Source organism: Haliotis rubra, unplaced genomic scaffold (assembly GCF_003918875.1).
Source record: "Haliotis rubra isolate DU_JTF1 unplaced genomic scaffold, ASM391887v1 Scf559, whole genome shotgun sequence".
Taxonomy (NCBI): Eukaryota; Metazoa; Mollusca; class Gastropoda; order Lepetellida; family Haliotidae; genus Haliotis; species Haliotis rubra.
In genome coordinates this window covers 502,237-514,381 of record NW_025767256.1, presented here as the reverse complement: position 1 = coordinate 514,381, position 12,145 = coordinate 502,237, and the positions used below count along the sequence as shown (strand labels likewise).

The window sequence follows — 12,145 nt, the reverse complement described above, 5'->3', positions numbered from 1 at the left end:
CATGCTATGTTATTTACATATAAAAATATTGATTTCCCATACTGTCTAAAATATGAAATGATGTTAGCCTCATTCATTGATGTATATTTGTAATTCCAGAGATATATTTATTGTTTGTGGTGGAAGAGATAATAGTGATGCTTTACAATGCTTATATTACAGTGAAGCAGAGAGGATACAGCAGCCACTGACCCCAGTCCCACATAGAACAACTCCAGCAAAACTTACATGAACAGGAGAGGCAACCTCAAGGAAAAGGTTGACAAAATAGAAAAAAATTGAACAGAAAACTTGAACTTGAAAAGTTTGGAGTTTGTAAATTCATGTTTGATGATAAAATTGATTGAACATTTTACAGCATTCCATCATTTCAAACATTGGCACTGATTAGCTGGAACTTTTTCATTTGTTGATATCTTCCCAGGTTTGGTGAAGTACCAGTTCAAACAGCACAAAAATTGACAGACATGAATGTAAATGAAATTGTTTGCGCTTTTGTGTTGTGTAAATGATGGATGAAAAAGAGACAGCTGTAATACATACACATTGATGGATTTAACTGAAAATAGAAAGGTCTTTCATAATGGCATAGTTGTAGATGTAACTCATTTGCTTGCTGTTTAATTAATAATTGATGAAAAAGAATGTATTTCATCCTGTTTGAAAAGAGTTAGTTGGGAATCAGAAAAAACAACATCATTCATAGGTAAGAGATTATGATAATGTGTAAGGGGAGAAAACTATGATAAATTATGCATTGATCCAGCTGTAATTGTTGCCATTCATGTCAGACTAATCTAAAAAGATATTTCTATCAACATAAATATTGCACCCAATATATTTTCAATTTGGATCCTCTGAAAATTTTATTGTTATTCATCAGTATTACAGTTGGAAGCTATTGTGAATGTGTCTATTGTAATTGGACTTTTAAGACACAATTTCAAAATAAATTTTTATTAACTGCACTCCAGGTGCTCGTTATTTATTTGGGTTAATTGTTTGCTGTAGTGTGAATCCTGTAGTGTGAATCCTGTTATGTTAATCTGATAATATTTTCTCCTTAAAAATGTCTTCAGTTACAGTGGTACAGAATAAGTACACCTGATCTACAATAAATCAATTTTATGGTATAGTAACACAGTATTGAAAAATAGTTCAAATATTCTCCATGCTGGTACCACTTTCTGTCAAATTTAGGTAAATTAATTATTCACCTCCAAATCAGTCACGAAAGAACTTGAGAAAAAAAAAATCATCCAGTTTTATCTTTGCACATTGTGTCCCACCAGCTCTGGTCCCACTCATGTTGATTGAAATAAATAGTTTCTACACGATGATGTGGCGATTCGTTTTTCCTCTGCGATTGTAAAATGCAGCTACGCGCACATCCCCATCACCACTAGTCCTGTACAACTGAAAATAAATGCGTGAATAAATACCCTATATCTATAAAACAGAGTCGATAGGACAAAACATTTTAAACAGAAAAATACCAAACAAATAATTTCATCACATGAATAATACAAAAATTTGTTTGGTCCAGATCCACTCGAGGAGAGCTATCTTGATCTACATACCACTTATATAATCATTCATCGTTTGTACGACACGTTTGCTTGACTCGTTCTCCTGTCACGCGGGTAGCACGGGACAGGGACACTATACTGACATTCAAGTATGTATCACCAGAGAATTCACCTATCTATGATGAAAGTCACAATGATGGTATATCAATCCTGGAAGAGTATATTTCCACTATCAGATCGGATTATCCAGAGGGAGCATGTTCTCCCTGTCAGGTGATTTTAATGCCAGGATGAAGCCGCTTCTAGATTATATATTAGGGTTTGATTTTCCGAAGCTCTCTTAGCGCGCTAAGATAGTCGTAAGTACCATACATTAACATTAACTTACGACTATCTTGGCGCTAAGAGAGCTTCGAAAATGTCTAGAGTTTTGATTCCCTCCTCAAAGCGATCGTAGCGCTAAGGTGATCGTAACTCCCATACTTTAACATAGACTTACGACTGTCGTAGCGCTACGATCGCTTTGAGGAACGGGGCCCAGATGACAACATAGACTGTGTGTATGATGCTGATGACTATCCTAGTGATGATTTTGATACTCCTAGATCCACTAAAGACTCTCAGACTCACAACAAGTATGGTATAAAACCGTCCGAGTTATGTCGAACATTTGAATCCATACATTAAATGGACGAATGCATCATGATAAGTCTGGTGAAGTTACATGTGTCACTCATAACGGCTCAAGCGTTGTTGAGTATATGTTAGCAAACTCATCACTACGTCCTCGTGTGACTGACTTCGGAATCGGAAGTCTGGACCTTTCGTGTCATTTCCCTCTGTACTGCAGCCTCAATATTCCATCTACTCTGTTCCACGCTCAACCTACCATCTCTGCACAACAGAGTGATACACAACAGAATAAAGAAGATGGTAACTGGGTTAAATATGTGTTTTCTAAGGACTCCTACAAACAATTGTTGAACAATTTAACCCAATCATTCATGGATTCCCTTGATAAACTGAATGAACTTGTATATACAGACATAAATGAAGCAGTGAATCTATTTGTCAGTGTATATCAGGAAGCGCCTCTTCATAATAGGACCGGGCCGGTGGGGTAGCCTAGTGGTTAAAGCGTTGGCTCGTCACGCCGATGACCCGGGTTCGAATCCCCACATGGGTACAATGTGTGAAGCCCATTTCTGGTGTCCCCCGCCGTGATGTTGCTGGAATATTGCTGAAAGCGGCGTGAAACCAAAAATCAGTCAGTCAGTCAGTCATAATAGGACCATGTATCACAACACACACAACATCAGTTCTAGCGAGAAATCTCAACCTCCAGGGTGGGATGCAGAGTTGGAACAATTAAAGCATAATAAGTATTCTGCACTTTGAGCTCATAAAGACAATAACCAATATCTGGATCTATTTAGACATCTTCGTAATTTGTTCAAGAAGACATTCAGTATTAAGAGAGATAATTACTGGCATATACAGAGACAGGGGATTGTTGAAGCAAGCAATAATCCTAAACAGTTCTGGAAATTAATCAAACAGTATAAAAGTCTTGTAATATATCTGCCTCTATTTCTTGTCAAAAGTGGTTTAATCACTTTTGATCCTTACGTTGTGTTGTCAGTCAGTCGACAGTTATAATATAGGTAATAGAGCAGGAGGGCATTATCATTTGCAGAAGCCTCGAGGTCTTCCATTAACCGCCCGACGAAGGAGGGCAGTTGACAAAGACCGAGGGCTTTCTGCAAATGATAATGCCCCTCAAAATAGCAGCATTACCGTTATTATTGCTAAAATACATGGAATTTGTGTTGAAAAGAAAAAGGAAACAATGAAGGAATTTGACCAAGTTTACCCAAATTAACTTCTGACGGGTTGACTGCCCGAATGTGATTACGTCATCGAACATCCAAGTGACGTCACAAGAGAAAGTGACGATATTCGACCTTGGCCTTTGACAAGACCATAGCCTGCAACATGTCAAACTATGTCAGTGTTCGGCTTTGGTCCATCAACAGCCTTAATAGTGCAATTGTTAAGGTAAGCACCAGCTAGAAAGCCAATATTACCGCTATTTAAAGCGGGAATTCGGGTTGCTTTGACTTGTTTGACCCAGAATATCTGCCAGTCGAAAGCCACTGTCGAATGAACCGTAAGCCCACGCACCCACTATGACGTCACTTGACAACAGAACTGATCGTGGCCCGTCGTAAAGGTTGAGCGGTCCAATATCATTTGCAGCGGCCCGCAAATTTCCTGATAATGGAGGGCCATTTCATGATAATTCCATGTAATTTAGCTATAAATGTTGGTGACTCTTATTCCAATTGTGATATGTCTCAGTTGCAGCTGTATAATTTGTCATTACATGTACTTAATGCAGCAATTACTCAACAGGAAGTTTTGTTCCATGTTATGAATATTCCAACTAATAAGTCACCAGGACTTGATGGTGTGGCTGGAGAATTTTTAAAGCTTCTAGTAATTATATTGTACCCTTTCTTACGTCCATATTTAATGAAATATTTGACAGTGGTAACTTCCCTAGAAGATGGAGTAAGAGTATAATATGCCCTTTATTTAAATCTGGCTGTAAAGATGACCCTAATAATTATAGAGACATATATTCATTGACTCTGTTTGTAACATATTCTCTTCTATGTTGAATCAACGTCTTCAGAAATGGTGTGATATTAATGAAATTATTAGTGAGTCCCAAGCAGGTTTTAGTGCTAATTATTCTACAATTGATCATTATTTTCCCTCCAGGCTTTAATTCAGAAATATTCTTGTAAAAAGAAGGGTAGGTTGTATTGTCTTTGTTGATTTGTCCAAAGCCTTTGACACTATTAAACATGATGTTTTACTTCAATCTCTCTCTGAACTTGGTATATGTGGTAAATTTTTAAATGTTATAATAACAATGTATCAGAATTTATCAACTTGTGTTAGAACTTCAAATGGTTTGTCTAAATGTTTTTCTTGTAATATTGGTACCCGTCAGGGTAGTGTTTTAAGCCCACAATTATTTATTATCTTCATTAACAAGTTATGTACTTTTAATGGAACTGAGGGTGGTTCAAGTGTATCAGTTTCATCAGATTTTAATAATGTATGTTCACTTATGTTTGTCTGATACATGCAACCACTTACAGAAAAAGATTCGTGTTCTTGAGAAGTTTTGTAAATCTACTGGTATGTCAGTTAATTTTAAAAAGACTAAGATTCTTGTTTTTTGAAATGGTGGGCCTCTAAGAGATTATGAAAAATTGTATTATGATGGTAAACAAATTGAATCTGTATCTTTTTATAAATATTTAGGATTTGTAATTACACCAAAACTTGTATGGAGTAAAGCCCAGACATGTCTTGTTTCTCGGGTCAATAAGGCATTATTTTCTGTAAATACCTTTCAGAGAAAAATGGGTAGTGTCAATTGTAAAGATTTGTTTAACATATTTGATTGTATGGTCTCACCTATATTATGTTATGGGGCACCAGTTATTGTAAACTCATAGAGTATGTACAAATTAAATTTTGTAAATATCTTTTAAAAGTCGGTAAATCAACTTGTAATAATGTCGTACTAAGATTTAGGGAATGTGGTAGACTCCCTTTACAAATTGTATATATGACTAAGGTTATCGAATACTGGCGTCATTTATTGTATCCACCCCCAAATAGACTCTCGAAATGCTGAAATCATAAGATGATGTTAGACGTGTGACTTGGGCAACTAATGTTAAAAATATTTTATTTACTTATGATTTTGGTTATGCATAGGTCAGTCAGGATATTGGAAATGTTGAGCATTTCATGTTTCTTTTTAAACAAAGACTGACGGATGATTTAGAGAAATCCTAGTATACTTCCATTGAAAATTAACACAAAACTTTTTATTATTGTCAGTATAAAACCTTATTAGATGTAGAAAATACTTAAATTGTAACATTTGTTTAAATTTGAGATCTGCCCTTTTAAAATTCAGATGTGGAAATTTTAACTTAGCAATAGAGACTGGAGATATGAAAATATGGCCGCATTCAAATTTAACAAATAGTTCTCATACTACCACCGACCTCAATGTAAAAAGAATCGGAGATACACCTCCTCCAACCAACGGACCTGTATCCCCTGGACGACCTTTATCGCCAATTTGTAATTATTACACATCCCTGACAATTGAAGAAATTCCGTATAGAATGTTACATTTAGTTATAAATATGAATAGTACATTTTCATCTGTAATGATATATAGCATGTGATCAGCAATGATATATAGCATGTGATCTGCCATGATGTATAGCATGTGATCTGCCATGATGTATACAGGGCTCGATTTAGTGCTTTGTTACTTGCACTGGTGCAACCCAATATTACAAAATACAACCTAGCTATGAGTCTATCTTGCACAAGGTGTAAGTGAATTGTTGAGAAATAAATCAACAATAAATCTAACATATGCAGCCCATGTTTCTTCTAAACTTTGAATAGCTATGGCAATGACACATTGCTATTCATAAACACGTCTCGGCTATGTCAGCTCTTGTAAACAGGGATCAGCTGTGTCTGAGTGTTGCTATGGTTTCATGGGTACTACATCACTGATTAAGGTTTATGTGCACCGAAACATTTTAACACACTACGTTGCAACTTGAATTTGGCTGGTGCAACTAGGTCTTTATCTTAGGTTGCACCTGGTGCAAGTAGGTTAACATCTCTTAAATCGAGCCCTGCTGTATAGCATGTAATCAGCAATGATATATAGCATGTGATCTGCCATGATGTATAGCATGTGATCAGCAATGATATATAGCATGTGATCTGCCATGATGTATAGCATGTGATCAGCAATGATATATAGCATGTGATCTGCCATGATGTATAGCATGTGATCAGCAATGATACAAACATGTGATTTGCAATGATATATAGCATGTAATCAACAATGATATATAGCATGTGATCAGCAATGATATAAACATGTGATCTGCAATAATATATAGCATGTGATCAGCAATGATGTATAGCATGTGATCAGCAATGATATAAACATGTGATCAGCAATGAAATATAACATGTGATCTGCAATGATATATAGCATGTAATCAACAATGGTATATAGCATGTGATCAGCAATGATATAAACATGTGATCAGCAATGATATATAGCATGTGATCAGCAATGATATATAGCATGTGATCAGCCATGATTTATAGCATGTGATCTGCAATGATATATAGCATGTGATCTGCAATGATATATAGCATGTGATCAGCAATGATTTATAGCATGTGATCTGCAATGATATATAGCATGTGATCAGCAATGATATATAGCATGTGATCTGCCTTGATGTATAGCATGTGATCAGCAATGGTATATAGCATGTAATCAGCAATGATATATAGCATGTGATCTGCAATGATATATATCATGTGATCTGCAATGATATATAACATGTGATCAACAATGATATGCCACATGATCTGCATCGTGTTACCTTTCGCTGGGCATTATTCCCCCTCTGTATGGCATCATTTACCCTATAATCATGGGGAGGTATTTACCCTGTAATCATGGGAAGTTATTTTACCCTATAATCATGGAAAGAGATTTACCCTATAATCATCGGAAGAGATATACCCAATAATCATGGGGAGGTATTTACCCTATAATCATGGGGAGGTATTTACCCTATAATCATGGAAAGAGATTTACCCTATAATCATCGGAAGAGATATACCCAATAATCATGGGGAGGTATTTACCCTGTAATCATGGGAAGTTATTTTACCCTATAATCATGGAAAGAGATTTACCCTATAATCATCGGAAGAGATATACCCAATAATCATGGGGAGGTATTTACCCTATAATCATGGGGAGGTATTTACCCTATAATCAGGGGAAGAGATTTACCCTATAATCATGGGGAGGTATTTACCCTTTAATCATGGGAAGATATTTACCCTATAATCATGGTAAGTTATTTACCCTATAATCAGGGGAAGTTATTTACCCCTAATCATGGGGAGGTATTTACCCTATAATCATGGGAACAGATTTACCCTATAATCATGGGAACAGATTTACCCTATAATCATGGGAACAGATTTACCCTATAATCAGGGGAAGTTATTTACCCCTAATCATGGGGAGGTATTTACCCTATAATCATGGGAACAGATTTACCTTATAGGGTATTTGCCCTATAATCATGGGAACAGATTTACCCTATAATCATCTGGAGGTATTTACCCTATAATCATGGGGAGGTATTTACCCTATAATCATGGTGAGGTATTTACCCTAGTATCATGGGGAGGTATTTACCCTATAATCATGGGAACAGATTTACCTATATTCATGGGGAGGTATTTACCCTATAATCATGGGAAGGTATTTACCATATAATCATGGGGAGGTATTTACCCTATAATCATGGGGAGGTATTTACCCTATAATCATGGGGAGGTATTTACCCGATGATCAGGGGAACAGATTTACCTTATAATCATGGGAACAGATTTACCCTATAATCATGGGAACAGATTTACCCTATAATCAGGGGAAGTTATTTACCCCTAATCATGGGGAGGTATTTACCCTATAATCAGGGGAAGTTATTTACCCCTAATCATGGGGAGGTATTTACCCGATGATCAGGGGAACAGATTTACCCTATAATCATGGGAACAGATTTACCCTATAATCATGGGAACAGATTTACCCTATAATCAGGGGAAGTTATTTACCCCTAATCATGGGGAGGTATTTACCCTATAATCATGGGAACAGATTTTCCACCTTATAGGGTATTTGCCCTATAATCATGGGAACAGATTTACCCTATAATCATCTGGGAGGTATTTACCCTATAATCATGGGGAGGTATTTACCCTATAATCATGGGGAGGTATTTACCCTAAAATCATGGGGAGGTATTTACCCTATAATCATGGGAACAGATTTACCTATATTCATGGGGAGGTATTTACCCTATAATCATGGGAAGGTATTTACCATATAATCATGGGGAGGTATTTACCCTATAATCATGGGGAGGTATTTACCCTATAATCATGGGGAGGTATTTACCCGATGATCAGGGGAACAGATTTACCCTATAATCATGGGAAGCTGTTTACACTATAATCATGGGGAGGTATTTACCCTATAATCATGGGAACAGATTTACCTATATTCATGGGGAGGTATTTACCCTATAATCATGGGAAGGTATTTACCATATAATCATGGGGAGGTATTTACCCTATAATCATGGGGAGGTATTGACCCTAAAATCATGGGGAGGTATTTACCCTATAATCATGGGAACAGATTTACCTATATTCATGGGGAGGTATTTACCCTATAATCATGGGAAGGTATTTACCATATAATCATGGGGAGGTATTTACCCTATAATCATGGGGAGGTATTTACCCTATAATCATGGGGAGGTATTTACCCTATAATCATGGGGAGGTATTTACCCTATAATCATGGGAAGGTATTTACCATATAATCATGGGAACAGATTTACCTTATAATCATGGGGAGGTATTTACCCTATAATCATGGGAAGCTGTTTACACTATAATCATGGGAAGTTATTTACCCTATAATCATGGAGGGGCGGTAGCCTAGTGGTTAAAGTGTTTGCTCGTCACGTCGAAGGCCAAGGTTCGATTCCCCACATAGGTATGTCACATTGCTAAAAGCAGCAAACTAAACTCACTCACTATAATCAGGGGAGCCCACGATAAGTTATTTACAGTATCTATGTCATTGTTTACTGTCTTGGAAGGACATGTTTTACCCCCTCTACCCCGTCATGAAGCAGATTGTTTACAATATATATGGATATATATAGACCATTCTTAGCCAATATGCATGACCTCGAGGTCAAATCGAAAGCGAGGCTTAAATAGGTTGACCCAACCTTGAAAATGTCGACCTCGAAAAGGAAAGATTACTGCTGTGTGCCTTTGCGTTGGAGTGATGCCCGTAAGGAGTTTACGGTATCTTTTCACCATATTCCCAAGAATAAGATCAGAAGAAGGCAGTGGTTGACGAAAATACGGAGAGATCCTGGAAAATGATTCATAGTAAGTACAAAATAATTACGGCACATGGCATAGTCTAGATCTGCCGTGTAATATACAAACTGTTCACTATGCAAGGTTTTAATATTAGGGGCACATGTACAATGTGAATGTCACACACACAGAGACACATTCAAACCCCACCCCACCCCCACCCCACCCCCCACACACACACACATTGTCATGTTCAAAATCAGTGATCACCCCTAGTTCATATGTACACATGGCCCTCACCCTGCCTCCCCAAAACAAACTGGGAGACACCCCAACCCCACAAAACACCGCACCTAAAATCATCATCACCCCTAGTCATAAATTATGAATGGTCCAATATATTAAAAAATTTAAGCATATGGACATGTGCAGACACTCTTGTCATGATGGCAAGGGAATTTTATTTGCAAATATTCTGTATCAGTGAAATTAGATTGGCTGCAAATCAAAGTAACATTTCAAGTACATATATATGCAGGACATACACATGCTGTTAAAAATCTTAAATATGTATCTACTTTCAAATTACTGCATACTGACCAGTACTTCAGGGATACAGGACATATTACTGGACAATCTAATTACACCAACTGAAATATATTTAGTGTTTAAATATCCATTTCAGATGCTGCTAATTAAGAGTCAGAGAGCATGTCACCAGCTCAGGAACCTCCCATAAGGAATCTACCACAGTCACCATCTCAGATACAGTAAGAATGTCAGATCGTATTAAGTTAATTTTGCCAACTGACATGGTTTTAAAAAATTTAATACAACTGAACTTTGACCTATATGCTATGTTATTTACATATAAAAATATTGATTGCCCATACTGTCTAAAATATGAAATGATGTTAGCCTCTATTCCTTGATGTATATTTGTAATTCCAGAGATATATTTATTGTTTGTGTGGTCGAAGAGATAATACTGATGCTTTACAATGCTTATATTACAGAGAAGCAGAGAGGGATACAGCAGCCACTGGCCCCAGTCCTACATAGAACAACTCCAGCAAAACTTACATGAACAGGAGAGGCAACTCAAGGAAAAGGTTGACAAAATAGAAAAATTGAACAGAAAACTTGAACTTGAAAAGTTTGGAGTTAGTAAATTCATGTATGATGATAAAAATTGATTGAACATTTTACAGTATTCCATCATTTCAAACATTGGCACTGATTAGCTGGAACTTTTTCATTTGTTGAATATCTTCCCAAGTTTTGTGATGTAGCTTGCCCAAACAGCACAAAAATTGACAGACATGAATGTAAATGAAATTGTTTGGTGCTTTTTTGTTGTGTAAATGATGGATGAAAAAAGAGACAGCTGTAATACATACACATTGATGGATTTAACTGAATAATAGAAAGGTCTTTCATAATGGCATAGTTGTAGATGTAACTCATTTGCTGCTGTTTAATTAATAATTGATGAAAAAGAATGTATTTCATCCTGTTTGAAAAGAGTTAGTTGGGAATCAGAAAAAACAACATCATTCATAGGTAAGAGATTATGATAATGTGTAAGGGGAGAAAACTATGATAAATTATGCATTGATCCAGCTGTAATTGTTGCCATTCATGTCAGACTAATCTAAAAAGATATTTCTATCAACATAAATATTGCACCCAATATATTTTCAATTTGCATCCTCTGAAAAGTTGATTGTTATTCATCAGTATTACAGTTGGAAGCTATTGTGAATGTGTCTATTGTAATTGGACTTTTAAGACACAATTTCAAAATAATTTTTTATTAACTGCACTCCAGGTGCTCGTTATTTATTTGGGTTAATTGTTTGCTGTAGTGTGAATCCTGTAGTGTGAATCCTGTTATGTTAATCTGATAATATTTTCTCCTTAAAAATGTCTTCAGTTACAGTGGTACAGAATAAGTACACCTGATCTACAATAAATCAATTTTATGGTATAGTAACACAGTATTGAAAAATAGTTCAAATATTCCCCATGCTGGTACCACTTGTCAATTTAGGTAAATTAATTATTCACCTCCAAATCAGTCAAGAAAGAACTTGAAAAAAATCATCCAGTTTTATCTTGCACATTGTGTCCCACCAGCTCTGGTCCCACTCATGTTGATTGAAATAAATAGTTTCTACACGATGATGTGGCGATTCGTTTTTCCTCTGCGATTGTAACATGCAGCTACGCGCACATCCCCATCACCACTAGTCCTGTACAACTGAAAATAAATGCGTGAATAAATACCCTATATCTATAAAACAGAGTCGATAGGACAAAACATTTTAAACAGAAGAAATACCAAACAAATAATTTCATCACATGAATAATACAAAAATTTGTTTGGTCCAGATCCACTCGAGGAGAGCTATCTTGATCTACATATATTACTTATAATCTCGATTATCCAGCTCAAGAATTAACAACACTACTCCCATGTGGAAGTGGATGATTTGAATCCAGGTCAGGAAATACGTTGAGTCTTTGCTTTGTTCATATGTTGATAAAGT

General features: G+C 36.2%; 1 long non-coding RNA gene across 1 annotated transcript; it reads left to right on the top strand.

The window, feature by feature from the left end:
- Positions 1-10,311: 10,311 nt before the first annotated feature.
- On the top strand, positions 10,312-10,711 carry LOC124253936. The gene is made up of 2 exons (XR_006892348.1): positions 10,312-10,363; positions 10,610-10,711. It is a non-coding gene; the product is annotated as an uncharacterized LOC124253936 (long non-coding RNA).
- The last annotated feature ends 1,434 nt before the right edge of the window (positions 10,712-12,145 follow it).